The following is a 26,611-nucleotide window of genomic DNA, read 5'->3' on the forward strand; positions in this document are numbered from 1 at the left end:
TGAAGGGAAAAAAAGCCTTATTGGGCTAAAATTAAGATACCAATAGTCTTTTAATTATATTATTTTGGGGTTTTTTTTGTATGTTTTGTTGTCATTGTTGTTTTGTGTGGAGTCTCTAGGGCAGAATGTTTCCTTGCCTTTCCCAGCTTTTAATGGTAACCATATTTCTCAGCTTTTGCCCCTGTTCCTTTACCTTAAATCCAGTGATACTGCATCCCTTTGACCATTCTCACAACTCTTTCTCTGATGACAGGAAAGGCTTTCTCCATTTAAGGATGTCTATGATTAGACTGGGCTCCCTGGGTATCCAGCACGGTCTCCCCATTTCAAGATCCTTAACATTAATCACACTGGCAAAGTCCCTTTTGTCGTGTAAGGTAACATACTCGTTGGCTGTGGAGATTATGATGCGGACAACTTTGGGAGCCATTTTTCTTCCTACTCGGCCTCATCCGAACAGACTCAGCCACTGTCCAGGGCTTCCCCTTTCCTTTTTCCTTCTTTGAGTACTTTCTGTCCTACATCTGTGTGTTTTTAACCTTTTGAATGAGTGTGACCATTTGCCTCATCATTTGACTGATCAGCGTTGCTTGCTCAATGAGCCCTTGGTGTCTGACAGTGGATGTGGACTCAGATTATTGTAGGCTTCCTTGAAGCTTGGGTTCCCCAGAAAACAGACTGTGAGGTGGAGCATGTATTTTAGGGACTTGGTAAGAGAGGATTTTGGAGATCATCACTGCAGAAGAGGAAGAACAAAGCAGCAGGGTTGGGCAGAGGGAAAGATCGGGATCCAAGGTTGTCTCAAACAACACCTCAGGTGACCAGACATTAAAGGAGGAATTTCTGAAGCCAGATGGACCCCTTAGATTATTCCGTGTTACACTGAGAGAACCAGGTCTTTATGCTATGGAAGCTACCAGTCATCGAACGTAGGCTGCCCACAGAGAAGTAAGGCAGTCTCTCCAACCCAGGACAGCTTCCAGGGAGGCTGGCAGTTGAGAGCCATCAGCCAGCAACAGCCACAGCAGATGGGGAAAGCAGCTCTTCAGTCTTGAAGGGGAATCTGGAAAGCGCATCACAGCATCCACTACTCCTGCAGATTCTGATGTCTTAACTTAGATCTGATCTTTGCTAAAATATATGTGTTATCTGTTTCTCTGCTGATGGTGTCTGCCCAAGCCACGCATACTGCCATCACCCAAAACTGGCATAAACACTGAATATTTGCTCGTTTGCTTATATATACCTTTTCCAACTCCATTCAGTTCCTCCTGCTGCTAAATCATTCCTTGCTCATTTGAGGCCCCAGTGTAAGAGAATAAATTGGGTGGAACTAAAGACTGTAATATCCCTTGTGCACGGCGGGTTGTTTTCCACAATAATTGAACTTCCAGTTTAGTCTATAGAATGGGATAGTGTGGGGGTGTAAGGTATTGGCTTCTCTTTTGCCTAAGTTACCTGCAGATGAGAACTAGAATTGCGAATTCCTGCCCCCCTCCTTCAGTATTCTGTGCAGTGTTACTTGGAGTCAGAGCTGTGATAAAATTCAAGACCCACCACTTACTGGCTTTGTGACCTACGGCAAACAAAAACCTTAACTACATTGAGCCTTGGTTTCCTCATTTACAAATTTTAAATAATATTATCCACATCAGAGTGTTGCCTATGTGCTGAACATACTGATATAAAACCTGTAGCACGGTAGGTGGTGTAAAATTATTGTTCAGAATGCATTTTCTTCTTCTTTTAGCTCATTTTTAGATCTTTAATAAAATAACCTTTCATCGCTTCCCCTCACCTGCAATTTTCCACAGGCCACCATCCTCATTATGTACTTAGTATATTGTATGTCTATTATCATAAGCCTAGAAATACAGTATTTAGATAAATTTAATTCATGACATGCTGTTGTTTTATGACGATGTAAACTATTTTAGGCAAACTGAAATATAGAATAAGCTTTATTCACACCTTTATAAGACTAAATATACTTTCATTTTTAGGAACATAAATAAATTTTGTATGTAACCTGATTAGAACTTAAATTTAAGTTGGGAACACACAAGCAATTATTTTTGGTATATCTATTGTGGAATAGAGAGATACATAAACATATTTGTTAATTTCAAATTTCAAAGTGTACCTGTTCTAAAGCTATGCCTATAATAATTAAATTTGTTCTAGGATAAGTATGTCTCTGGAGCATTTTGAAAAAAATATTTTCATAAACAGATGAACGCCAAAATACGTTTCCCCAGAAAATGTGCGTACAGAGAGAATTCTGAAGACCATTTTTTAGGGCACATGAAACAAGGGAAGTAGAATCATAAATTATCACACTGCAGCTATCAAAATTTTACATACCCGTGCATAGTATAAATACAGTTTAACAACTTTGCACACGCACACTCTTGTGTGCCAAAGGGAATAAAACGTTCATGAGCCAACACCTTATACTATATCTATACTTTCAGCTCTGCACTCTGATTTTTACTGTTTTGTTCTATCCTATCCTATTTTATTTAAAAAATTGTTGCCTCACCCCTAACTTGATCTCATGACCCACTATTCCATCATAATCCATAAATAGGTCAAGTCACAGTTTGAAAAATACTGCTGTAAGGCTCCTAGGATTCCATATTAAAAAGTAATGCTTGGAGGTTTAGGTGAAAATACATCCAAAAGCTTCTGTGAAAGAAAGAATTAGATAGATCTTGGTTGTGTTCAGTTTATAATTCCTAAAAAACATGGGGAGAAAGTAGAAACCATCACCATTAAATAGAAGTCAAACAGACAGTCCATTGACATGTCTGTCTGTCTGTCTATATGGAGAGAATTATATTTACCAAAAGTTTGAGAAAATTCTGAAAGCATTTTGGGATATGGTGTATTAAAAACACCCAAGGGATACATATTTCTGAAGTAGGTCATCTGATTTCAGTTGCTGAGCTATTCTGTTATCATATATTTATTTTGAGGGCTTAAATTATCTTCTCAGGCTTAAAAAGAAATAAAAGACATGTATGAATTAAAACCAATTTATTTGTACCAGTAGTTTCTTAATTTTATGTTTCAAAACACAGCAGTTTCATTCCCTTGCTTCATAACAGAAGGAATGAAAAGCATGTAAGAGGCAGAGTCAGCATTCCTCTTGCTGCTGGCATCAGGACATGTGTGTGTCACAGAACTGCTGATGGCATTTCTAGCTCACACCTGAAAGAGGTTGCAGATACAGGTCCTTGGGAAGTGACTTTATATAACCCAGTGCAGGGATACTGTTAGTGTCATAATTAAATCTCAAGCCATAAGATTCAAAACAAGGCGAATACCACTCACCTTTCATGCTTCTTCCTTTCCGTTAGACTCCAGGTATAAGCAGCACGTTAACTAAGGAGCAAATGTATTATTTCTGTGTTCTAACACCATATTCTATTTTAAGCAGAAATGTACAATGTATTTTTTTCTAAATTAATATGCACACTTAGAAAGGGTTAGTACATCAATGGGTATATAATTCAGATCAATAATTACATAAATATTCCAAATGTAGAGAGTTTTATCAATTCTGGAATGACCATATAAAAAGCTCAGTAATTAATGACTATTTGTAGGGGCAAGTTCCAAGCAGAGCCGTCACTCAGAGTTACCCATTTCTCTCAAAGCATTCACTTGTGTTTTGCCCCCTGTAAACTGTTACTAGAAAAGTTACTTAATAGATAGATTATATTTATCTCAGTTGTGAGGGATTGAGGCCATGTTAATGTTTGCTCCACCTTTTAGAGGTTTATAGATTTTAAAAAAAAGTATATCTGAATACAGCAACTTTAAATATGCATACTTTGTCTCTATTATTACTGCGGCATGTTCACTTACTATGATTTTGCAATTCTACCACTTGCAATATATCATGGTCCATTCTAAGTAGTAGTGGTTCTTCTTCTTCCTCTCCTTCCTCCCCTTCCTCTCCCTTCTCTTCTCCTTCATCATCATCATCAAGCATCTGCATAACAGCCCTAGAAGGTCAGCACTGTGACTGTTAGTCACCTGTCCAGTGTCACATGGCAAGTAAAGAGCCAAGCCTGACGCCGCGCGTGGCAGTTTTTACCAGCAGGTCGTCTTAGACACAAATCAGCATCAGTTTTAGCAGCTGAACATTCCTAGCGCTGACGTGTCAGTCTGTGGAATTCTTCCTTTCTCAGAAACACAGACACCAACCAAAAAATAATTATAAATTTTTTTGTATCTTGTGGCTTAGACAATCAAAACCACTGTTGGTTAAGGATATCAGTGGCCCAGTTTTTATCAAAGGTGAGTCTTTCAGGGCTTGAGATAACGCTTTAGGAGTATCTGAGTCCATGCAAGTAATGAAGATAAATATTTGTAGTGAGTGAACCACTTGCTGAATAACAAGATGTGAGTGTGGACATATCCAGATTTGACCACGTACAGGTTGGGAATGTGGCATTTGATCGTGCCCTGTCCTGGCCACAGCTGGTGGGATTATAGCAAGCTTTTTTTTCCCTCTTCACTATTCATCTACTGCTCCAAACACTCCAGTTTTCTAATTTTTCTAAGGAAAAGGATGTGGCTGAAGTTATTCTGCAGGATCCTTGTGAAGCCATTCACAACTCTATGAATTCTCTTCCAAGAGATAACAAAATTCCCAAGGAATGTGGTTTCTCTGGTTGCTAGGAACAGTCATTATTCTCACAGTACACGCAACAAAACGTATGGCAGAAAATACTCTAAACCAGGATTTCCAAAGTAAGAGCCTGGTCAAATAAAAGCCTGAAACACATTGCATGCTAAAACGCCTGAGTAATAATAATATTCAAAGATTCTAAAAACTCCTGCAATCAATATAACTAACTAATTCAGCAATTCCTGAAACATTTGACTATAAAATCTCCCTCTATTTTTGGTAATAGCTCAATTAATATTATATACATATTACTTAAAACTAGAAATGCAATCATTAATGTTTGAAGCGTCTGTGATTTTTAGTAAGTTTAACATCCTCGTTAAGTAAAGGTTTTCACGCGGTTACGTGATAGTGATGATTAAACAGGAGCACCTCTGCAAAGTGCTGGCAGGAAGTCCTTCATGCCAAAGCGGGGGGCCTACAGATACTATTTTGGACCTGAAGCCAGATGGCTTGATGCCATCATCTTCTCTAATTACTAGGCGTACTAACTTAGGGCTTGGGATATAGCATCATTAAGGGTAAGTTTCTTTTTTTTGAAACTGTGGTTATTAACAGCACCTCTCTCAGAGAATTATTGCGAATATCTAATGATATGACGCATGGAAAGCACTGAGAAGTCTGCCAGCACAAAGCACATGTCCAACTAATGTTAGCCATCCTAATTGTTATTTCCGTGCCCCTACCTCTTTGCTCCTCCTTCCAAGGCGGTTCCAGCGGTGAAGCATGCAGATATATACCCCGAAGAATGACAGGAGAATAACATTTAATCTTACCTGCTTTCTTTCACATTTTACATCCAATTCTGTCAGCTCCCCTTTCAGAATACGTCCAGAATCTGAGCATCGTGGTTCAGAAGGGCTATCGCGATGACCCTGTGACTGCTGTCCACGCCCCTGCCCCTGCCCCACTGCCGTGGCTGCGCGAAGCCCGCAGCTGGGGGGTCCTCACACCCGTTCCTCGGGGGCCTCGCTGACTCGGCTCTTACTTCCCTCCCCGCTGCCACTGAGGCTCATCATCCTTTGAACACGACAAGAATATAATATTTGGCACAGGATTTACATTTGCTGTTACTTCCGCCTGCAGATTTCTTTACTCAGGGTTCACAAACTCTGTGTTTTCATGTCAGTGCTAAATACGGTTTTATCAGAAAAGTCTTCCCCAAGAATACAATCAAAATATACTATCATTCTCTCTTCTCATTACCTACCTTGTTTTTCTTTTTCAGACTTACCACATCTGATCACTTCAGTTTCATCTCCCTAAAATGTAAGTTCCATGAGAAAGTTGGTTATCTCTTTTTTCTCCCATGGATGCATTCTTAGAACCTGTAAAAGTATTTGACACACATTGGTGCTTCATCAATATTTGATGAATGGGTTACTTTGTTGAATAATAAATGCTTAGGTCTCACCACTTTTTATCAACGGAAGAAGTTAGTGTGATATTTCTTGAAGCTTTTAACTACCTTGCTACAAAAGAGCAAGGATGGGCAGAAAAACAGTACATGCACTGTTACAGGCACAGAAAAAGTCACAAGATCTACTGAAGATAACACAGATGGAAAGGAAGAACAAATGTCCTTTTATTCAGAGTAGCCTATTTTTGTTTTATGAATGTGAACTTTTCTTGAGTCTTTGACAATAAAAGCTAGATCCTTTTTTCCCCATTTTCTATTTTCTTGAAAGTTGGTTTCTTTGACTGTTTTCTCTAGTTTTGCTGTCTTCATGGTCCTCACATGTCTACTGAGAATTCATTGTCCATTCATATAAAGCATAGGGATCAGTAATAATGAGTGGTAATAAATGATCAGTATTCAAAACTAATGAGTTTCCTTATAGAGATCGCTGTTCTGTAGCAGGAAATGCAGGTGTGAATGGAAAAGCCCTCACTGTGATAAAAGGGTAAGGTTTTCCTCAGTCTGTGAGCTGTATACACCATATGGGAAAGACTAAAGTGACCTCAAATACTGTCTTGTGTATCTTGGTAGCCCTACCATACTTTCTAGGGAAGTACATACACTGATTCGACATTTTCCTTGGAGGGCTGGTCTTTCTGGCTATATTGAACCTACGAACAAACCACAGATTTTGCTGTTTTGGTATGGATGGGAGAGGACTGGCCAGTGAGTTATCCTTTAGGAGACGATACAGCAGATTCCAGCCAACGGCTTGTAGGAGTTGCCCAGGGCAACTGTTAAACATTTCTTCCGTAGTTCTGCTGTGTCTACTTGCTAATTCCTCTGGCTGTATTTAGTTATGTTGTTGATTTGAACAAAAGAGCTCCTTAATTTCCATAATCCTTCAATGTAACTGGTTGACTTTTCTAATTATTTGAGAAGCTATATATTTATTTAAATTTCATCTTTGTAGTGTATCTTCTCATGACAGTTCAGGCAAAAAAAAAAAAAAAGCATCGCACCCAATCCTTTCAATCACGTATGTCAAATACGTGTTGGGTGTTGAGTGGTTTCTTTGCCATGTACGTGAATACAAGTAAAGGATTCATGGGCCAGGTTGGCCCAGTGGAGGAGACGGGAGAGATCACAGATAATGTAGCAGACTAAGTGCCATCGAAGTGGTGAACTTGAGATAACATATGTCACAAACACAAGGCGTTTGGGGCTGCTTATAGAAGAGCTGATACTTGCGCTGGGTACTGAAGAATAGGACTTAAACAGGCAAAGCGGGCTGGGGGAACAAAGCCCAGAAACGGGAGCTTCGGAAAGAATATTCTAGGCGGAGAAGCTATAATTGGATATGATATAACATAATACAATTAATAAAAAGTAACCTATAAACAATCTTCATCTTCAAGACTTCATTGCTGCAACTAGAATAAAATATTTACTGGCAGCAGGAAACGGAGGTTTATAAACTGGTCTCCAGACATTCTTTCTTTCTTTCTCAATATTGTTTTTCATAATACTATATTTGTTTTCAAGAAGCCAAGTTGTTAGGTCAGAGCGGTGCTGTGATGTATCTAAAACACTGTAAGGTCAGTGTCCAAATAAGCTCAGATCCCCTGTGCTTTGAAAGTCATGCAGCTTTATGGTGAAAACTCACAGTCAATTAATTTTTTGTAGTTACGTTTTTCATTTTATGACACTCAAGATATTTCCTTTTCCTCTGTTGAAACACTACACACACTGCAAACCATAAACATACTGGTTTTCCAGTGTGCAATTAAAACTGCCCAAACTCTAGGGACCAGAAGCAATATTATTTGACCTTGTGTGGGCTATAGTTATAATATTCACCAACCAAATTATAATAAAACAAATAAGAGGTTAATGAAATTGCTTTGCTTCTTTTAAATTCACAATAAAATATAGTGCTAATTAAATATGTTTATTTCTACTTCTGTCTTTCCCATTCTGTCTCCATTTTGCCTTACATTTACATAGTCCTTTTAAAGCTTGATCCAAAACTTTTCAATTCCTTTGGATTATTAACTTCCGTGTGTGTGTGTTTGTGTGTGTGTTTATTCTGATAGAAAACTATCATGTTCTCTAGTTTTTCACCAATGTGTATTTCACACTAATAACATTACTGGGACCTTGCATGCCGAGATAAGGTCTGAATAATCTTTCTTAAGTATCATTTTTAAATAGTTTTGACATATAATTGCACATATTTAAAGCATAATTCTATAGCTTCTAATACATGCATGTGCCCAAGATACTGTTGCCAAAATCTTTATAAACATATTTATCATTCTTAAAAATGTGTATGTGTTCCTTTGTAATCTCTCTCTTTCCCCTGTATGACTAGTTAACTCCCCTCCCCCATCCCCAGAGAAACCATGGATGAGTTGTCTACAATCTTTCCATAGATTCATTTACATTTTCTAACTCTACTATTTTATATAAATGAAATCATAAATTGTACTCTTAACTTAATCCACTCAACCATAATTACTTTAAAATTCACCCATGTTGGGATAAGTAGCAATAGTTTCTTCATTGTTGTTGAATAGTATTCAACTTTATAGATATAACACATTTGTTTACAAGTGTATTCATTGACTAATATTTGGGTTGCATCCAATATCCAGCCATTACAATGAAAGTTGTTATGAGCACTTATGTATAAGTCTTAATATATGCATGTGCTCCCATTTATCTTGGGTAAGTCTTAGGAGTGGGAAGTCTAGATCACACAGAAGGTGTACAGTTAACTTTAAAAGAAACAGCCACATCTTTTCTAAAATGACTGTATAATTTTACATTCCTGCCATCAGCGTATGAGAAGTACAGTTCCACCTTATCCTTGCCAAAATTTTAATAGTCAATCTCTTTCATTCTTTCCATTCTAATATATGTGAAATGGAATCTCATTATGGTTACAATTTTCATTTTCTAGTGATTATTCATGTTGAGTATCTTTTCATATGCTTAATGACTCATCATCTTTGGTAAAGAATTTTTTCATAAATTTTGCCCATTTGTTTTAAACTGGGTAATTTTGAGTTTCCTGGGTAGAAGTCCTTTATCAGAAATAATGATTTATAAATATTTTCTTCCAGTCTGTAACTGGTTTGTTGATTCTTTTTACATTGCCTTTCAAAGAAAAGAAGCTTTTAATTTTAATGAAGGCCAATATATCGGTTTGTTCTTTTATGGGCTTTGTTTTTGGTATCAAATCTTAAAATGTGTTTGTATAAACACAAGGTCATATGCATTTTTCCCTATGCATTTTAATGGAAGTTTTATCATTGTAGGTGTTACATTTGAGTTAATTGTTGTACATGGTATGAACTATGAATCTAAGGGGTTTATTTTGTTTGTTTTGCATAAGGTTATAAATTGGTCCACCTACTGAAGTACTCTTCCCCTTTTTGTTAAAAATGGGTTGCCTGTGTTTTGTTTCATTTCACTGATCTATTTTTTTGGTCTGCATGTCAATTCCACACAGCCTTGACTACTGCACCATTATAATAAGTATTGAAATCAGGTAGTTTTGTTCATCTTTGACAAAGTGTTTTGGCTATTCTAGGTTCTTTACATCTCTAAGTACATGACTGGGAAGGAGAAGCAAGATGGCAGAGTAAAAAGATGCTTGTAGCTCACCCTCTCCCACATATGCACCAAAACTCACATCTACAGACCCACTCAGCCACCCAGAGCACCTGCTGAACTCTGACAGAACATCGCCCTCTTCGAAAGACAAAGATGCCAAAAATCTGGTAGGAGAAAAGGAAAAAAGAAGAAAAAGCAAAACAGTGCGGGACCGATCCCGCAGGGAGGGAGTGGCTAAGGAGGACTGGTGCTCATTCTCTGGGTCCCCTCCTCTGACAGAGAGGCCAGTGGGACAGAAGAGGAGCCTCCAAGACTCAGATCTGCCCTAAGCACCCCTTGACCGACAGAACTGAGTTAAATGTGCACAAAGGGTCCCCGTGACACCCAGCCCAAGACGCAAGCCAGTAGCTGGGGCTGGGACAGGCCTCCTGAGTTGGGCAGAGGACTGGGGCGACTGCACTGAGGCAGCCCTGGGGGACTGCAGTGTGCTGTGCTCCGTGACTCAGAAGGGGTACAGAGCAGAACAACCTCAGTCCCCTATAAATTGCGAAAAAAGCAAAGCAACATGGCTGGTGTGCCCTGGGGGGAGGGGCACCATAGCCTTTGTCTCCTCAGTCCTGCGCCACCATTACTGGTGCTTCTCGTGAGAAGACAGGTGGGGCGCAGCCACAGCTGCCATCTCCTCCTGTGTGCAGCACCCAGGCAGGGGCGGGGCTGAGCCCTGAATCCACACCTGGAGGCTCCGCAACCTCCTAGGCAAGACTGAGATTTGTCTACTGCCTGAGGCAGATGGGATCTTTCTGCCCTGGCACCTCAGAGAACTCAAGCCTCCAAGACAAACAAGGAGGTGAGATTTGGCACGGAGCAGGGGCGGCCATTCCGTGGTCTTCCTCAAGCCCACCTTTGGAGCACCGACCTGAGGCAGAGCAGGCAGCAGCACAGAGCAGCGGAGCGACCAGCGCTGGGAGAGGGCAGGCGGCCACCCCTGTTCCTGGCAGGAATGAAGCACCTGACCACAGTGCCAGGAGGGGGCGTGATCCACCTTCCTACCTCGCTCTAGAGCAGCAGCTGAGTGCGGCATCGGGAAGGGGAGTGATCCGCCCACCCACTGGGTAAAAGCTCAGCACCTGACCCCGTGTTGGGATGGGCGCGATCTGCTAGCCAACAGCCACTGGGAGCAGCACAGACGAGGGCGCCAACAGAGGGCCTCTGGAAACAACAAGCTGAGTTCACGAAACAGGGCAAAGACACAAAGACCTCTAGATAAAATAATTAAGAGCACACCATCTCCAGGAGAACCAGATAACTGATACTTCTTAAGCCACAGTGCCAGAGAGATATGAGCAATATGAAGAAGCAGAGGAACCACTCCCAATTAAAAGATCAAGAGAAATCCCCTGAAAGCACGATCAAGGAAATAGACACTGATGGATTACTAGGTCAAGATTTCAAAAAAGGAGTGATCAAAGTACTGAAGGAACTAAAAGAAATAGTGTTTAGAGATATAAAATGTCAAAAATGAAATAGAAGCTATAAAGAAGTAGAATTAGTAAACTCATTTGCTGAGATGAGAGCTGACCTAAAGGCTGTACAAAGCAGGCTACATAATGCAGAGGAACGAATAAGTGACCTAGAAGACAGGGCAACAGAAAGCACCCAATCAGAACAGCTGAGAGAAAAACAAATAAAAAACAATGAAAACAATACAAGGGACCTATGGGATAATATAAAGCATGCCAATCTACGCATAATAGGGGTTCCAGAAGGGGAAGAACCAAGGGGATTGAAAAGGTATTTGAAGAAATCATGACTGAAAACTTCCCAAACCTAAAGGAATCAGATATCCAACTAAGGAAGCTCAGAGGGTCCCAAACAGGAAGACCCCAGACCCACACCAAGACATATCATAATCAAGATGGCCAGAGTCAAGGATAAAGAAATGATCCGAAGGGCAGCAAGAGAAAAGCAAAGAGTGAGTTACGAGGGAACCCCCCATAAGGCTCTCAGCTGATGTCTCTAAACAAACACTACAGGCCAGAAGGGAGTGGCAAGATATACTCAAAGCCCTGAATGAAAAAAAGATGCAGCCAAGGATACCCTATCCAACAAGGTTATCCTTTAGAATAGAAGGAGAGGTAACTTCACAGCCAAAACAGAAACTCAAAGAGTTTAGCAACACTAAACCCATGCTAAAAGAAATATTCACAGGTCTGCTCTAAATAGAAAAGCAGCAGGACACTACAAAAATGAGAAACTTGTAACTGGAAAGGAGATAACTGCCATGAATTGCAAAAAGAATAATCACAAAATTATAAAAGAAGGCATCTGAATCATTAAGAGGGAGAGGGAAGCAAGGAAAGCCACTGTGGAAAACAGCATGGAGATTCCTCAAAAGACTAGGAATAGACTTACCCTATGACCCAGGAATCCCTCTCCTGGGCATATATCCAGAAGGAACCCTACTTCAAAATGACACCTGCACCCCAATGTTCATAGCAGCATTATTTACAATAGCCAAGGCATGGAAGCAGACTAGATGTCCATCAACGGATGACTGACTAAAGAAGCTGTGGTATATTTATATGATGGAATACTATTCAGCCACAAAAACCAACAACATAACGCCATTTGCAGCAAAATGGATGCTCCTGGAGAATGTCATTCTAAGTGAAACAAGCCAGAAAGAGAAAGAAAAATACCATATGAGATTGCTTATATGAGGAATCTAAAAAAACAAAGAAACAAAACATAAATACAAAACAGAAACAGACTCATAGACACAGAATACAAACTTGTGGTTGCCAAGGGGGCAGGGGGTGGGAAGGGGCAGACTGGAATTTTAAAATGCAGAATAGATAAACAAGATTATATTGTATAGCACAGGGAAATATATACAAGATCTTGTGGTAGCTCATAGCAAAAAATACAAAATGTGACAATGAATATATACATGTTCACGTATGGCTGAAAAATTGTACTCTACACTAGAATTTGACACAGCATTGTAAAATAACTATAAATAAAAAATAAATCAAAAAGTATATGATTAATTTTTAAATTAATTAATAATGAGTGAAGATGAACTATGCATAATATTCATCTAATATCCCAGGAACATTCTAAGTAAAAAATAAAATGTAAATGTAGGGGATTATCTACTTTATCCTTTTCTTTGACTTGTTTAAAATATTTCAAATTAGTTACAGCTGGTAAGTTGATACAATAAACATTAAATTGGCTCCTTGTATCTAAAATGTATATGGACTTTAAATAAATGAAGATTTTCCCTTCTAGAGAGTTGTAATATCTCAGACCTTGAAAAAATGATCTAGTTCAACTGTCTCCTGGGGCTCACGGAAGAGTTTGTAGAAGAGTAAAACACTACCATTTATAGTAGGTGAAGTTAAGATTCATAGCAGGTGGGTCCTGGTCAAAATATTTTACATTATACTCATCTCTGTCTTCAAACTTCATTTAGTAATATTGGCTGGATTCCTGGGAGCAGTCCTCTCAGATCTACTGAGAATCTGTTTGCTGGGCTATCATCCTCAGTAAACTGAAGCTCACAAATAAATAGGTAGGTAGACTGATTCTTGTTTCTAAGGAAATAAACAAGCTATTACTACTGGTATAGCTTACTTTCTGCAGTGTAAATATATCCATATCGCTGCTGTTACTATATAATGGAAAGCCAATGTGCTTTACCTTCTTCCATAATGTGCATATTTCTTTATCTTCCACATCATCATCTTAATGAAGTTTATTTTACCTCAAAATTCTGATAGATTTTTCTCAATGTCCCTTGCTAGACTCTGTCCAAGTCTGTGAATGTGCCCAAATCATTTTAGCAAGGATATCTTAATTTCCCTATCAATCTAATCTAAAAATGACAGCTTTAGCTATGAAGGTACATATGAGGACCCCCCAGCTGTTAAACTCTGTAGTAGCTATTGGATATTTGAAAGCAATGGATGTATAGAGCCAGTCAGCATGGTAACAAATAGATGTACTGAAGACACAGAAGCTCTGGCTCAGAAATTATTCAGGAATGGCTGTGCAAATGGAAGAGAGGCTGTTATCAAGATGAGTGAGGCTAGCACTTACCCCTGAAGTACCTGTAATTCCTGTTTCAAGTTCTACATGCAAGAGAATAATAGAGATATTGTCATCGAGACTTCTGCATTAGAAACAAAATTCCCAACCTAAGATGCAAGCAATCATCCACAGAAAGGACTGATTAAAATGCACTTGCTCTGAGATTAAGACCTCATTCTTATTCACCAGTGGCTTGTTAACTAACTCTAGACTCCATCTTTCATTCATTTGTATTTATTAATCTTCATAGAAGGCCGTTGCTTTTTTAAAGAATATTTCAAGTGTCCTATGAAAATGATACTGTAAAAAGCAAGCATCCACTTTATACTATCTGACTATGCTACTGACATTGGCAGGAGAAGGTTAATGACATTCACTTCAACCTCCAGGCATCCTTAGTCATTAACTCAGTAGTGACATTGTCTCTGATCCAAAACTACTCTCCTGTTACCTATGACCTTTCCTCCTAAGGCCCTTCAGATGACCTTCAGGAGTCCTGTTACAGCACTTCCCAAATTATTCTCTAATTTCTGATTTCTAGGGGGCATTTGTCACATTCCTGAGAAATTTGGTAGCAAGAAATAAATTGTTCTGAGTAGGAAGCTCAGTAAGAATAAAATGGTAGCAGAACAGCAATGCTTCCCTCTCTAGACGGCCATGTTTCTATTAACATGAGGAAGAATTCACTGTTTGCAAATTATTGTGATAAAATTCTATGTTTTCATTGAGGTCACATAAGAAGTTAATAAAAATAATTAATATATAACATATATGATAGATATTTAATTGCTAAACAATGGCTTTCCAACTTGTAAATGGATAATAGCTCAAAATGTAAAAAAAAAAATTATATTCCTGAGCAACTTTTTTTTTAACTGTCTTTATAATTAGGCTATATTAAGACGTTCCCAATTCCTCAGAAGAATAAGCCAGGGCAATAACAAAGCTTTCTTTGAAATTTTAGAGTTCTTTACATATTGAAGCACAAAATGGAGCCCATATTGCAGCAATTCTTGAAATACGTTTTTCCCCGTTAGGCTGTTACAACTTTGTGACTAGCATCAAGGAGCCTTTTTAAAGCCACAGGTAAATCTAAATCATCCAGAGACCTCAGACTCACGCGTCGCCCGCTAAACATATTCACACTTAGAATAAAGCCTTGCTATCTGAAGCAAATAAAGGTCTACTTGTGTCGTCGCCTGAGTTTTTCCCCAAATTATACTGTAATGAGAATAATTCGGAAAATTTTCACTTCCCACAAGTACGCTAAATTGATTGGACTCTGTAACTATCTTTATATGAGTAAATATTTGAAGCACATAAATCTTTCATAAGAAAATATATAGTCATTTTATTCTTAAAATTCCAGTATTTAAGAGAAAAATATTGTAGTGTAACTTTAACTCGACATGGCCTTATTAGCTTTTTAACTTTTCTGTCTGGGAAAGGCAAAGAAAGAAAAATGATTCCATTGAAACTTCAGGGAGGAAAGTAGGTGGGCAGAGATAACGACAGAGCTGGAATGTCTCCAGAACACTGGGGCTAACACCCTGATTATTAAAGCAGCATCTTTACAGCCACAGATTATTTCAGATGAACCTAATCTCTCAGTTCCTACTTCCCTGAAAGGCCTCTTCCAATTCCTGCTGGAGCAACGGCCACCTGGAGAGAAAGGTGATAAATCTTCTTTTCAGTACACTTCAGATCCAAAAATCCCCACGAAGCTGTTTCTCTGAATGCTTAGGCATTCTACAATCATTGCCAATATGAGGATAGTCTATCCTGGTTTCCGAGGACTGCCCAGGACCGTTATCCACGCCCAGAAGGTAACGGTCCTGGGCTGCTCATTCATTTAGCTTTCGTTTATTAAATTTTGCCTTTACTATGTCAAAGCTGCTATTAGTGTAGGCGTTAAAACGTGCAAACCCGGAAGACAGAATGAAGGAACTATTGAAACAAGAGGCTTAAATGCATCTGTAGACCCCTCCCCAGCATGTTATAAAGCGATCACTAAGAATTTAGGGGAATGAATCCTATGAATTCAACTCTGACATGGGAATCTTAGTTTTCAGGACGTTATGCTAGTATACTGTTCTTTGAGAGAGACAGAATACAGACATTACGGAGCATTGAAGTTGTTGGAATATGACTAAGTTTCAGAGAAGGTTAGGTAGAAATATGAGAATATGTCATCAGGTTATTTGCCTAATTGGTAAACATTTAGATCTGAGTGATCAGGATGATTACATGTAACAATTAGGAGGACTTGGTAAAAGGGGTCAACGACTTCACATTGACAACACTCACAGTGAATGAGTGAATCATGTCTAGATATACCTGATCTACCTGTAAAGAAATAATGTCCCCCAAAATATCTACTCCTCTCAGATTCCTGCCTGGAAGATGACAGAGTTAACAGAGTTTCCAAAAATCACTTCATCCTCAAAAGGGAGAAAAGAAAAGAAAACGTGCTCTTTCCAATTCACACTTATCTTACTAAATTGTTTTTTTCTTTGTTAGTTCTGAATACATCAGATGGATTCTGTCCTTGGACAAGTCACTCAGCCGCAAGGGGCACCCCTTCACTTACCTATGTGTGAAGGAGAAACATAAAGGAGCTGATATAAAATTATAACAAGTATTTAGACCCAAGCAAACATACAGTTGCAAATGATTATAAGACTTCACCAGGAAAGACTGATTGGCAGTAGTATAGAATCTTCAAATTTCAAAGCATGTATCTTTATTTCATGAGACCAGAAAGCTGTTGGTGTCATATAGCATGCCAAGAAAATTTGACATCAAACAGAACTCTTGTATTTAATCCCAGGTCTATCACTTGTTAAAAAAAATAGTAACTTCTTATGCCAGAAAAAAGTTTTTACTAACTTTCTCTGGTATTTCATTTCATTTCATTTCATTTCATTATTTTATTTTATTTATTCTATTTTAACCTAAATAATACAGCATTAGTTTTGTAATGAGAAACAGGGAATGTATCAAAACTTGGGGTTGTTAGGAAGATTGTACAACATAATGAAATAATACAGGAGAATTAAATAATAGAACAGATAAATATTCAGACATGAATTCCTACATCATTATGACCTTTGCCTCACCAGTACCAGCTTTAGTAATACCAAGAATTCAAAACTATATATTCCTAGAAATTAATGTATCAATATGCAATTAAAAACTGGAGACTGGAGTCCCTCCTGCCCAATAGCTTATCTGGGAAATCAATCTAAGGACCAGAATGAGGAAAAAGATTGCAGGATCTACTTTTTATTAAAGATTGCCAGGTTATAGATTAACCTTTTAGAATTAACTGACTATACCTCTCTTTGTGGCGTTGAATTCCATTTTCAACAAAGATTAGAAAAGGAACCATCAAAAGCAATGTATTAGTCTAAAAATTAAAGGGTGGTTGTGGTTTTCCTTTTTTCTATTTTTCTCAAACAGAATTTCACAAGAGATCATGTAGGTGATAACCGGGTTGTCTTTGATTTAACTGCCATAGTGATTCAATGTACTATTATTTCCAAGTGATGAATTTAGGATCCAGGACTGGTATAAGACCACAGAGTAATCATCATAAAAGCAAGAGGTATCCTTTTCTTACAACATTTAGTGTACTTTAGGTTAAGTACTTATGCAGTGAGTGGTCTTATTTCTGGGTAGTTTCTAAATACTTTTGAGATTAGGAACCAGTTTTCTAGTCACACTACTTATTTTTGTGCCTAGTACAATGACATGTAGAAAACACAAGAAGAATACATGAAATTGAATTGAAACATTAAAAATGAACGTAAGAGGACATAGAGGAGGCTGTCTCCCTCACAGCAAAGTAGTTGAATTCAGATCTATTTGGCTTACGGTTGTAGAATTTGGAGAGCTTATCTGAGGTACAAGCTCATAAATTACCCTAAAAGAAGCTACACGGTGACCGTGCTACACAAGTAATACAATGTAGTCTCATGGCCTTGTCTAATAAAGAAGCTTCTAGAATTCTTACTGCTTGAAATGGGTGAAAATGAGAAAACTATTTCTGCATCTGACATGGCTTTGGAACAAAAACTCAAATGACAAAATATTGTAATAACAGCGATGCTTCAGTATTTCCAACTTGGATAGAAACACAGAGTGAAGATACTTTGCAGTCTTTGTCTTAGATGTATTTGAGATACAACGGATTTTAGTGTTTGGTTAAAAAACCAAGTTTTTGTGATTATCAACATGGCATATCATAATATTTTACAGGCACTCATCAGTATAAAGGAAAAAGGTGAGAAAACCACATGGCCACCTAATGATGACTAAGTACCTCATTCTATGAATAGAATGCTTTTTTATTTCCTCTGGTTTTATTGAGATATAATGGACATTCAAAACTGTGTAAGTTTATGGTGTAGAGCATAGTGGCGTCACATATATATTGTGAAAGGGTTACCACAATAAGTGTAGTTAACATCCATCACCTCATATAGTTACAAAAAAAGGCCTTTATTCCTGTGAAGAGAACTGTTAGGATCTACTTTCTTACCCACTTTCGAATGTACCACAGAGCAGTGTTAACCACAGTCGTCATGTCATTCATTACATCCCCTAGTACTTAGTTGCCTTACAACAGGAAGTTTGTGCCTTTGACCACCTTCATCCAAGTCTCTGACTCCTCATCCACTGATCAACTCAGGAAACGAAATCTGAACTTTTTTTCTATGAGTTAGATTTCTTTAGATTCCACATCTAAGTGAGATCATACCGTATTTGCCTTCCTTACATAATGCCCTCAAGGTCCACCCATGTTGTCACAAGTAACATGAGTTTCCTGTTTTTTTATGGCTTAATGGTATTCAATTGTGTGTATATATATAGATATAGATAGATAGATATCCATATATACACACAAACACACACAATTTTCTATATATACAATTTTCTTCTCTGTCCATCTGTCCGTGTCTTGGCTATTGTGATCAATGCTGCAGTGAGCATGGAAATGCAGATATCTCTATGACATACTGATTTCAATTTCTTTGGCCATATATCCAGAAGTGGAATTGCTGGATCCTATGGTAGTTCTATTTTTAATTTCTTGAGGAACCTCTATACTGTTTTCCATAATGGTTGTACCAATTAACGTTCTCACCAACAGTGCCCAAGAGTTCCCTTTTCTCTACATCCTCACCAGCATTTGTAATCTCTTAACAGGCACGAACTAATGTCTCATTATGTTTTTCACTTGAATGTCACTAATGATCAGTGATGTTGAGTACCTTTCTCATGTTTCTGTTGGCCATTTTTATGTCTTGGAAAAATACCTATTTAGGTCCTTTGCTTATTTTTTGATTATTATTTTTTTGCCATTCATTTTTATGAGTTTTATAATATGGTTTGGATATCAATCCATTACCAGGTATGATTTGTACATATTTTCTCTGATTTCATAAGCTCCTTTTCCATTATGTTGTTTCTTTTCTTTTGCTGGGCAGAATCATTTTAGTTTGATACATCCCCATTTGTCGATTTTAGATTTTGTTGCTTGGGTATTAAGTGTTATATTAAAAAATTGTTGCCAAGAACCCTGTCAAGGAATTTTCCTCTATATTTTCTTCTAGGAGTCTTATGGTTTCAGGTCTTGCATTTAAATCTTTAATCCATTTTGAGTTAATTTTTGTGGGTGAGGAAAAATAGGGGTCTAGTTTCATTTTTTACAAGTGAATATCCAGGTTTACCAGCACTGTTTATAGAAGACATTGTGATTTCTCATTGAGTATTCTTGGCTCCCTTGTCAAATCTTAGCTGACTGTATGTGCATGGGTTTATTTCTCGGCTCTTGATTCTATTTCATTGAGGTAGGTGTCTGTATTTTTATGCAGCACTATATTGTTTAGATTGTTACAGTTTTGTAATATAATTTGAACTCAGGAAGTCTAATACGGCTTGATTCTTCTTTTTCAGGGTTACTTTGGCTATTTGAAGTGTTTTATGATTTCATGTGAGTTTTAGGATTTTTTTTTCTACTTGTGTAAAAAAAATGCCACTGGAATTTTGATACAGATTATAGCAAATTTATGGTTGGCTTTAGGTGATACAGGCACTTTAACAATATTAACTCTCCCAATCTATGACTACACAATCTCTTTCCATTTTTGTGTTCTTCAATGTCTTTTATCAACGTCATAGTTTTCAGTGTAGAGGTCTTTCATTTCCTTGGTTGAATTTACTTCTAACTATTCTCTTGATGCTGTTGTAAATGAGGTATTTTTCTTTACTTCTTGTAGAGATAATTTGTGTTTGTGTATAGAAATGCTGTTGATTTTTGTATGTTGCTTTTATGTGCTGCAACTGCACTAAATTTGTTGAATAGTTCCAGCAGTTTCTTTTTTTTATTTTGTGGTGGAGCCTTTAGAAGTGTCCATACATAAAATCATGTCATCTGCAGATAGAGACATTTTTACTTCCTTGTCTCAAATTCTGAAGTCTTCTATTTCCTTTTTCTTGCCTGATTTTTCTGACTATGACTTCCATACTGAATTGAATCAGAGTGGTAAGAGTAGACACTTTTAACACCAGAAATTGACACAACACTGTAAACTGACTATAACTCACTAAAAAAAAAAGAGTAGACACTTTTATCTTGTTCTTGATCTTAAAGACTTTCAAACTTTTCCCACTGAGTAGGATGTTAGCCATGGGCTTGAATTTTATGGCCATTTCCATGTTGAGGTACCTTTCTTCTGTATCTAACTGGTTGAGAGTTTTTATTATGAATGGGTATTGAATTTTATGAAATATTTTGTATACATTGAGATGAACATATGAATGTTATATTTCTTTCTGTCAGTATGTTGTATCACATTCATTGACTTGCTTCTGTTGAATCATCCTTGCATCCCAAGACTGAATCCCACTTAAATGATTCCTTTCCTGTGTGTGATTCCTTTCATGTGCTGCTGAATTCAGCATGCTAATATTTTGTAGAAAAGTTTTGCATCTATCTTTATTAAGAATATTGACCTTAGTTTTCTTTTGTTGTGATGTCTTATTGGGCATTGGTATCAGGGTGTTTCACATTATTATTATAGTTTACATGCTTGTACATTATGTATACAATAATATATTATTGCAGTTATAATGATTGCAACATGCTTGTTTTTTTCAACTTTTAACCCAGAGTTATAAGTGTATTATGCATCACCATTACTGTATTAGAAAGCTGACTTTATTTCATTACCAATGAGTTTTATTCTATCTACATAGATTTTTATAATGTTAACTGACCTCCTCTTAGTTCCACTTGAATAACTCCCTTTAGCATTTTCTGCAAGGCAGATCTCGTGTTGATGACCTCACTCACCTTTTGTTTGTTAGGGAAAGTCTTATCTTTCCTTCATTTCTGAAGAACAGCTTGGCTGGGTATAGTATTTCTGGTTGACATTTTTGTTTGTTGCAGTATTTTGAATATACCATCCATTTCTCTCCTGGACTAGTTCATTGCCCAAGCAAGGCTGCAGGCCAGCCTCCACAGTTGGTGGATTCTCTGGTCGGCTTTCCTAAATGGTCTAGACTGGGTACTGTCCTCACCAGAAGAGGGAGCTATGAATTAGCTTCCCTGTCCTAGCAGGGCTGCAGAATGTGCCCCAGGGTGGCCAGCAGGGCTCATGGCTTAGGGTCCTGATTCAAACAAGACTGTGCACTGAATCCTCTGGCCAGAAGGGGACCCCTGGTTTTGATGTGTCGTCTGCTCAAATGCCACTGTAAGCGGAGCTATAGGCCGGTCTGTGCAGCTGCCAGCGTGCTCCGGTTAGGTTCATTGGTTGGGTGGCTGAAGGCCGCACTCAGGAGTGGGCAGGGACACAGACGAGCTTCCCTGCCTGGCCAGAGTGGTTAGCACGCTGGGGACTTGCAGACACCTAAAGGTTCTCTTCACAGGAAAAAAAAGCCCTTTTTTGTAACTATATGGGGTGATGGACCTGCACCGGGCAGATTCCTTGATGCAGGAGGCGCTTTGCTTCACCCCTGTGTTTTTAGATTTTCACAATGGAGCCTTGCAGATGAATAGTTGTTAGTAGACCTTCTTGTGACGGGGAGCGCAGTTGGGAATGGCTTGGTACCATTTTAATGATGTCACGCCACTGTATTAAAATCCATTTTAATAAGTGAATTTTTAAAATGCATCTTACAATTAACTGTTGAAGGACAGGATTCAGAATTTTTATTTATGTATATTTTGAATATGATACTGTAGGTAGATGCTGAAGTAAGGATAGATAGGTACCTGTGTATGGGCAATTAATTATACCTGTATGTTTGTGTACCTGTCTGTAACAGCCACGTAGATGCAATCTTAATCTAAAATTTCCATTCCAGTCCTTCATTTTCCTTATGATGTTAATCTGTTTAAGATCTTAGGCCATTTATTCTAGAATTTCTCAGATCTGGATTTTGCTCATTGTATATTCATGGTGCATGGTAGCAATTTAGTCCCTCATCTGTAATTACTGCAAATTGGCCTCTGGGTCCCCAGGCACGATCAGAAGCAGGCACAGTCCCTTTGGCAATGGTATAGACTCGCGTGTGTTCCTGCCTTAGGAGGAGGCATATGTTTAGGCTCTCAGTCTCTCTTGATGTTACAATACATAGGGGCTCAATGCCTAGATCCACTACCTCAGGGAGTTTTCAAGATGGCTCTCGTTTCATTCTGTTATTTTGTAATGATTCACTATAATGCTTTGTATAGAGTGATATTCTTCCTCAATTATAATTTGAGTATCCAGCAGATGGAAAAAAGCCACATAAAAATGTTTGATTTTTACATCCCGTGTACCTGCTGTATATAAAAATTAATTTCTGTCATCCTCAAAAGATAACCAATTAGGATTTTTTAAGTACAGTTATAAACAGATGTAAACGTTTTTTGGGGTGCCATCCATGGCCATTCTTATCATTCATGCAGCGTAAAGTGTCCCCTCTTTGGACAGTGGTAGGTTTCCCAAATCGCTTCCTGTGTCCTTTTGGTTCTTGGACGTGGTGTTAATATTTGTTGATAGGGACCTTACAACTTGGTATGACAAGTTGATCTGGGCTCACCTTAGACAAGGACTCAGCCCCTTCTGTATTAGCCCTGGATTCCTTCAAAGAGGAATGGTAATTGAAGAGAACAATATGGATGCTCATTGACACTAAGTTTAAAGATAGTTTATAGAAAATATATGTATAGAGAATATATATATATACAGTCATCAGAAAATGTGATATATATCGCCTATATGTGGAGGAGAGGAAAAGACAGGGCGAAGCAGACCATGAAAAAGGTGTATACGTGCAGGTGAAAGGAACAGGAAACTTCATGAGCAAACCATGTTACAGAGTCCAAATTCATCGTGCTTGCTGTGCAACAGGATGATAAATCAAGAAACGAGGTACTGGGGTGAGGAACAGGAAGGTTATTCGGAGAGCCAGAAGACTGAGAAGATGGGGGACTGATGACCATCTTCCCCAAGTGAGAATTCAGGCTCTTTTTATAGTAAGAAGGGGACAGGGTGCGGTTGGTTGTTGCAAACTTCTTGGTGTCAGAATCGTTTGTTCACGCAACTGTCCGCTTAGGTCAGAGCATGATGTTCCTGGAAACCCCCGACAAGACACATGTTATTCTCTGTCCTGCAACGTTTATCTTTATATGAATGGGAAAGTGGTTATAACTGTAAAGGTCAGAGCCTTGAGAAGGGGCTAACATATATTTCAGGCTGTGGGAAACATTTGTTTACAAAACATGCAGAACCAGCGTGACTCAGAACAGGAAACAGCACAGTGTTAGAGCTGCAGGCACAGATCTAAGATGGACCCAGATGGGTTCTTCCCTGTTAAAGCTGCTAATACTCCCGGTTCTAATGTGTAAGTAGTGCTAGGGGGTTTTCACTGAATCTAGTCTATATTATATTTGCACTGTCTCTGTAGGTATCTTCTTTCCTCCTCATGAAGATCTTGGTTCTAAGGAACACAGAAGGTGGTACGATTACACTAGTCCCTGGTTACTCAGTTTGCTATATAGCCTATGACACATGAACAGAACCAGAATAACACAGTGGGAATAGTGTCCAAATCAATTATGGTGACTGAAAAGAGTTTAATTATTTTTTTGCATACAGTTTCTCCACACCCTCCAAACTTTCATGTTTCCACTAGTCTATAATGGCAGATAACACAGCCGTTACATGCTGTAAGTTTTAGATCTCAACTTAGTTTCATAGGTAAGCATGTGTATCACTGCTGTCAGCAGTCCTTAAGTCAGTGTATTTCTAGGCTTTTGGATTGCCTGAACCGTTTTCACCGGGAGACAACTGAGTAAAGTCTCATGGGAACAATCTTATTAATATTTGTAGATTCATAACAATTGATGGTCTGTAGAAATAAAGCTCGATTTTGCTGAGGAGGAAATCCTTGGCTCATGTTTTCTCTTCTTGGGTACCTGAAATGTGAGGGCTCATTTTACTGAAGCTGAAGGTGTAGCAGTTAAGTAGCTCCTGATAATCTATTTGCTTTCTTACATAAATCTCATACTCTTTGGCATGAATGGGTAAAGTTTTTTTCTTAAGTTCAACCATTTTACTAGAACGTGTTGTCATTCTGGATTAAAAGTGTCAGGTATTTTGTTTCCTGTTTTTAAAAGGACATTGGAAAATTTCTTATTGCAGTTCTTTGAATTACGGTGTTCACAATATTATTAATGTATTCCATGTCCTGGATCAGATGTTCGTCGTCGGGTATTACTTTTATCCATACATTTTCTTTACTTGTGCTAGCCCTCAATAACTGCTACTTTCCTCAATGTTTTCTCTCTCTTTTAATGTATAAAATTTCCTCAGTTTGTATCATCAGCTGCTTTTATGCTATTATTTGTATATTTATTTGCTGCTGTACATCTTCTAAAATACTGATTTTAAAAAAAGTCTAATTCTTAACTTCTGTCATCTCATTTTTGCATTTTTATTTACGATGCTATTTCATGCCTTGCATAAATATCTAATACACTGAGCTTACTTTGAAATGTGCCTTCATGTTTTCTGGCATGCATACTGTTTCTGAAAGAAAATTCTGCTTCTTAGTCCGTTTTTGAAAATTTTCTTCTAACTTATACGGGTATCTGGCCTTAATAGTTTTTGTGTTGCCCATTTTTACATGCATGGAATTTGCTTTTACAAGAAAGTGCGTTTTATAGTAGCCTGTGTAACTTTAGAAGGCTCCCCTTACTCTTGCTTTTGTGCTTTGTGCAAAAATATGGCACCTATCTTGATTTTGGAGATTGACTGGCTGTATTTTTTTTCCCTTCCACTTTCATCTAGAATTTTCCTCTGTATTGTCTCTGTCCTAGGCAATTTGGGTTCCATTCCCCGAAATGTCACCTCAGAGTGGAGCTCTCCCTGAAGAGACATCCTCATGGGTAACTTGGGAAATTTCAAACAGACGTGGCCTGTCCAGCCTGACGAAGACGTCCAGTGCCCTGAGGAATGCAGGCGGGAAAGCCGCCGCCGCCTTCTTTTTCTATGTAGAAACCATAAGGGAAGCTGGAAGTGTTTTACACTGAGTATGATGTTTTCTGTTGATTTTTAGGCTGCTTTTTTTACATAGTGAACTAGATCAGAGTTGCACAGGATTTCAGGAGTTGTTCTAGACCGTTGTTTTCGTGGCCCTACACTTCCTTGGCATGAGTTTGTATGGGATCAATGTATCTTCTTTGCCCAGGTGACCACTCAGCTGTTTCTGATTTGGAATCAGGAAAATGGAATTTATATTGTTTATCTTTTTTGAGATTAATTTTTGAGACATGTATTATCAACTCTTTCAATTCCAAATAGGCTTAACTGTGAATGGACAGGGAAGATACAGAGAAACCGTACGAAATTATTCCAAGGACGGGGGAAGGCCTGAGTGCCCCATCTTGACTGAGTGGAGCCATCTAGATACGCTGTGGTTTGGTTCCACACAAAACCTAGGTTGATTGGCTCTTTATCTGTGAATCATCTATTGTGGTTCAGGTAGGGACTAAATTACAGTGTTTGGGCAGAGTGAATGTTTTAATCATTGTGATTCTTTGATGCCATGAGGACATGAAATTTGCATCTACGTTTTTGTCCTTTTCAATGGATTATCTAGATGTGCAAGATTTCAGTGTGCATGTCTTCCACTCTCCTGTGTATACTGATTCCTTCCGAATGTGTTACTTAGCCTGTACTTGTACATAGGATGGCTTTGTTTCTTTACTGCTGTATTTCTTGTTTATTTCTTTCCTTCTGGCTCTTTCTCGCTTTCTTCTTTCTGTCACTGTTGATTGTCGTTGACGTCCATGTGCAGTGTTAAAAATGCAATTGATGTTTGTGTATTTATTGTGCAACTATTCAGCATTGATTTGTAATGTTGTCTACAGTTTTGCTGGAAAATTATGGAAAAGTGAATTTGTAAATATGGCACCATTGTAACCACACCAAGTCGTCATCTGCATCAAATAAAATGGCTCATGATTATAATCTTTCCAAAGTGTCTCTGCAGTTTCTGTGGGGAGGAGTGGGACCTTGTTGGGGCTTGGGCACTACGTGCACTTTTTTCTTAAATCATTCCACTTCTGACACGGTATTGACATAGCACCTTAAAGCTGAATTTATTTTCCACTCAGTTGAGTCTTACCATAAGCTTTACCTCCATAAAAAATGATCACATCTTGCCATCATATGTTCCTGGAGAGTGATGTTGTGTTAGTGGAAATGAAACAGCTTTCATTAATTCATTGACAGAGG

At 38.2% G+C, this 26,611-nt stretch overlaps 2 long non-coding RNA genes across 2 annotated transcripts in view; one reads left to right on the forward strand and one right to left on the reverse strand.

Annotated features, from left to right (window-relative positions):
• The window catches only part of LOC116279944 (uncharacterized), a 541,851-nt gene extending 529,098 nt beyond the window's left edge, over positions 1-12,753 (forward strand). Inside the window, exons 5-6 of the long non-coding RNA XR_012071882.1 lie at positions 5,931-5,971; positions 9,700-12,753. This is a non-coding gene — a long non-coding RNA (uncharacterized lncRNA). The remainder of the gene's footprint in view (positions 1-5,930; positions 5,972-9,699) is intronic.
• LOC140695986 (uncharacterized) overlaps positions 3,348-26,611 on the reverse strand; it is a 178,041-nt gene continuing 154,777 nt past the window's right edge. Inside the window, exons 3-5 of the long non-coding RNA XR_012071883.1 lie at positions 5,937-6,030; positions 3,874-4,013; positions 3,348-3,387 (exon numbers count right to left, since the gene is read on the reverse strand). This is a non-coding gene — a long non-coding RNA (uncharacterized lncRNA). The remainder of the gene's footprint in view (positions 3,388-3,873; positions 4,014-5,936; positions 6,031-26,611) is intronic.

Source organism: Vicugna pacos, chromosome 4 (assembly GCF_048564905.1).
Source record: "Vicugna pacos chromosome 4, VicPac4, whole genome shotgun sequence".
In the NCBI taxonomy this organism is placed as follows: Eukaryota; Metazoa; Chordata; class Mammalia; order Artiodactyla; family Camelidae; genus Vicugna; species Vicugna pacos.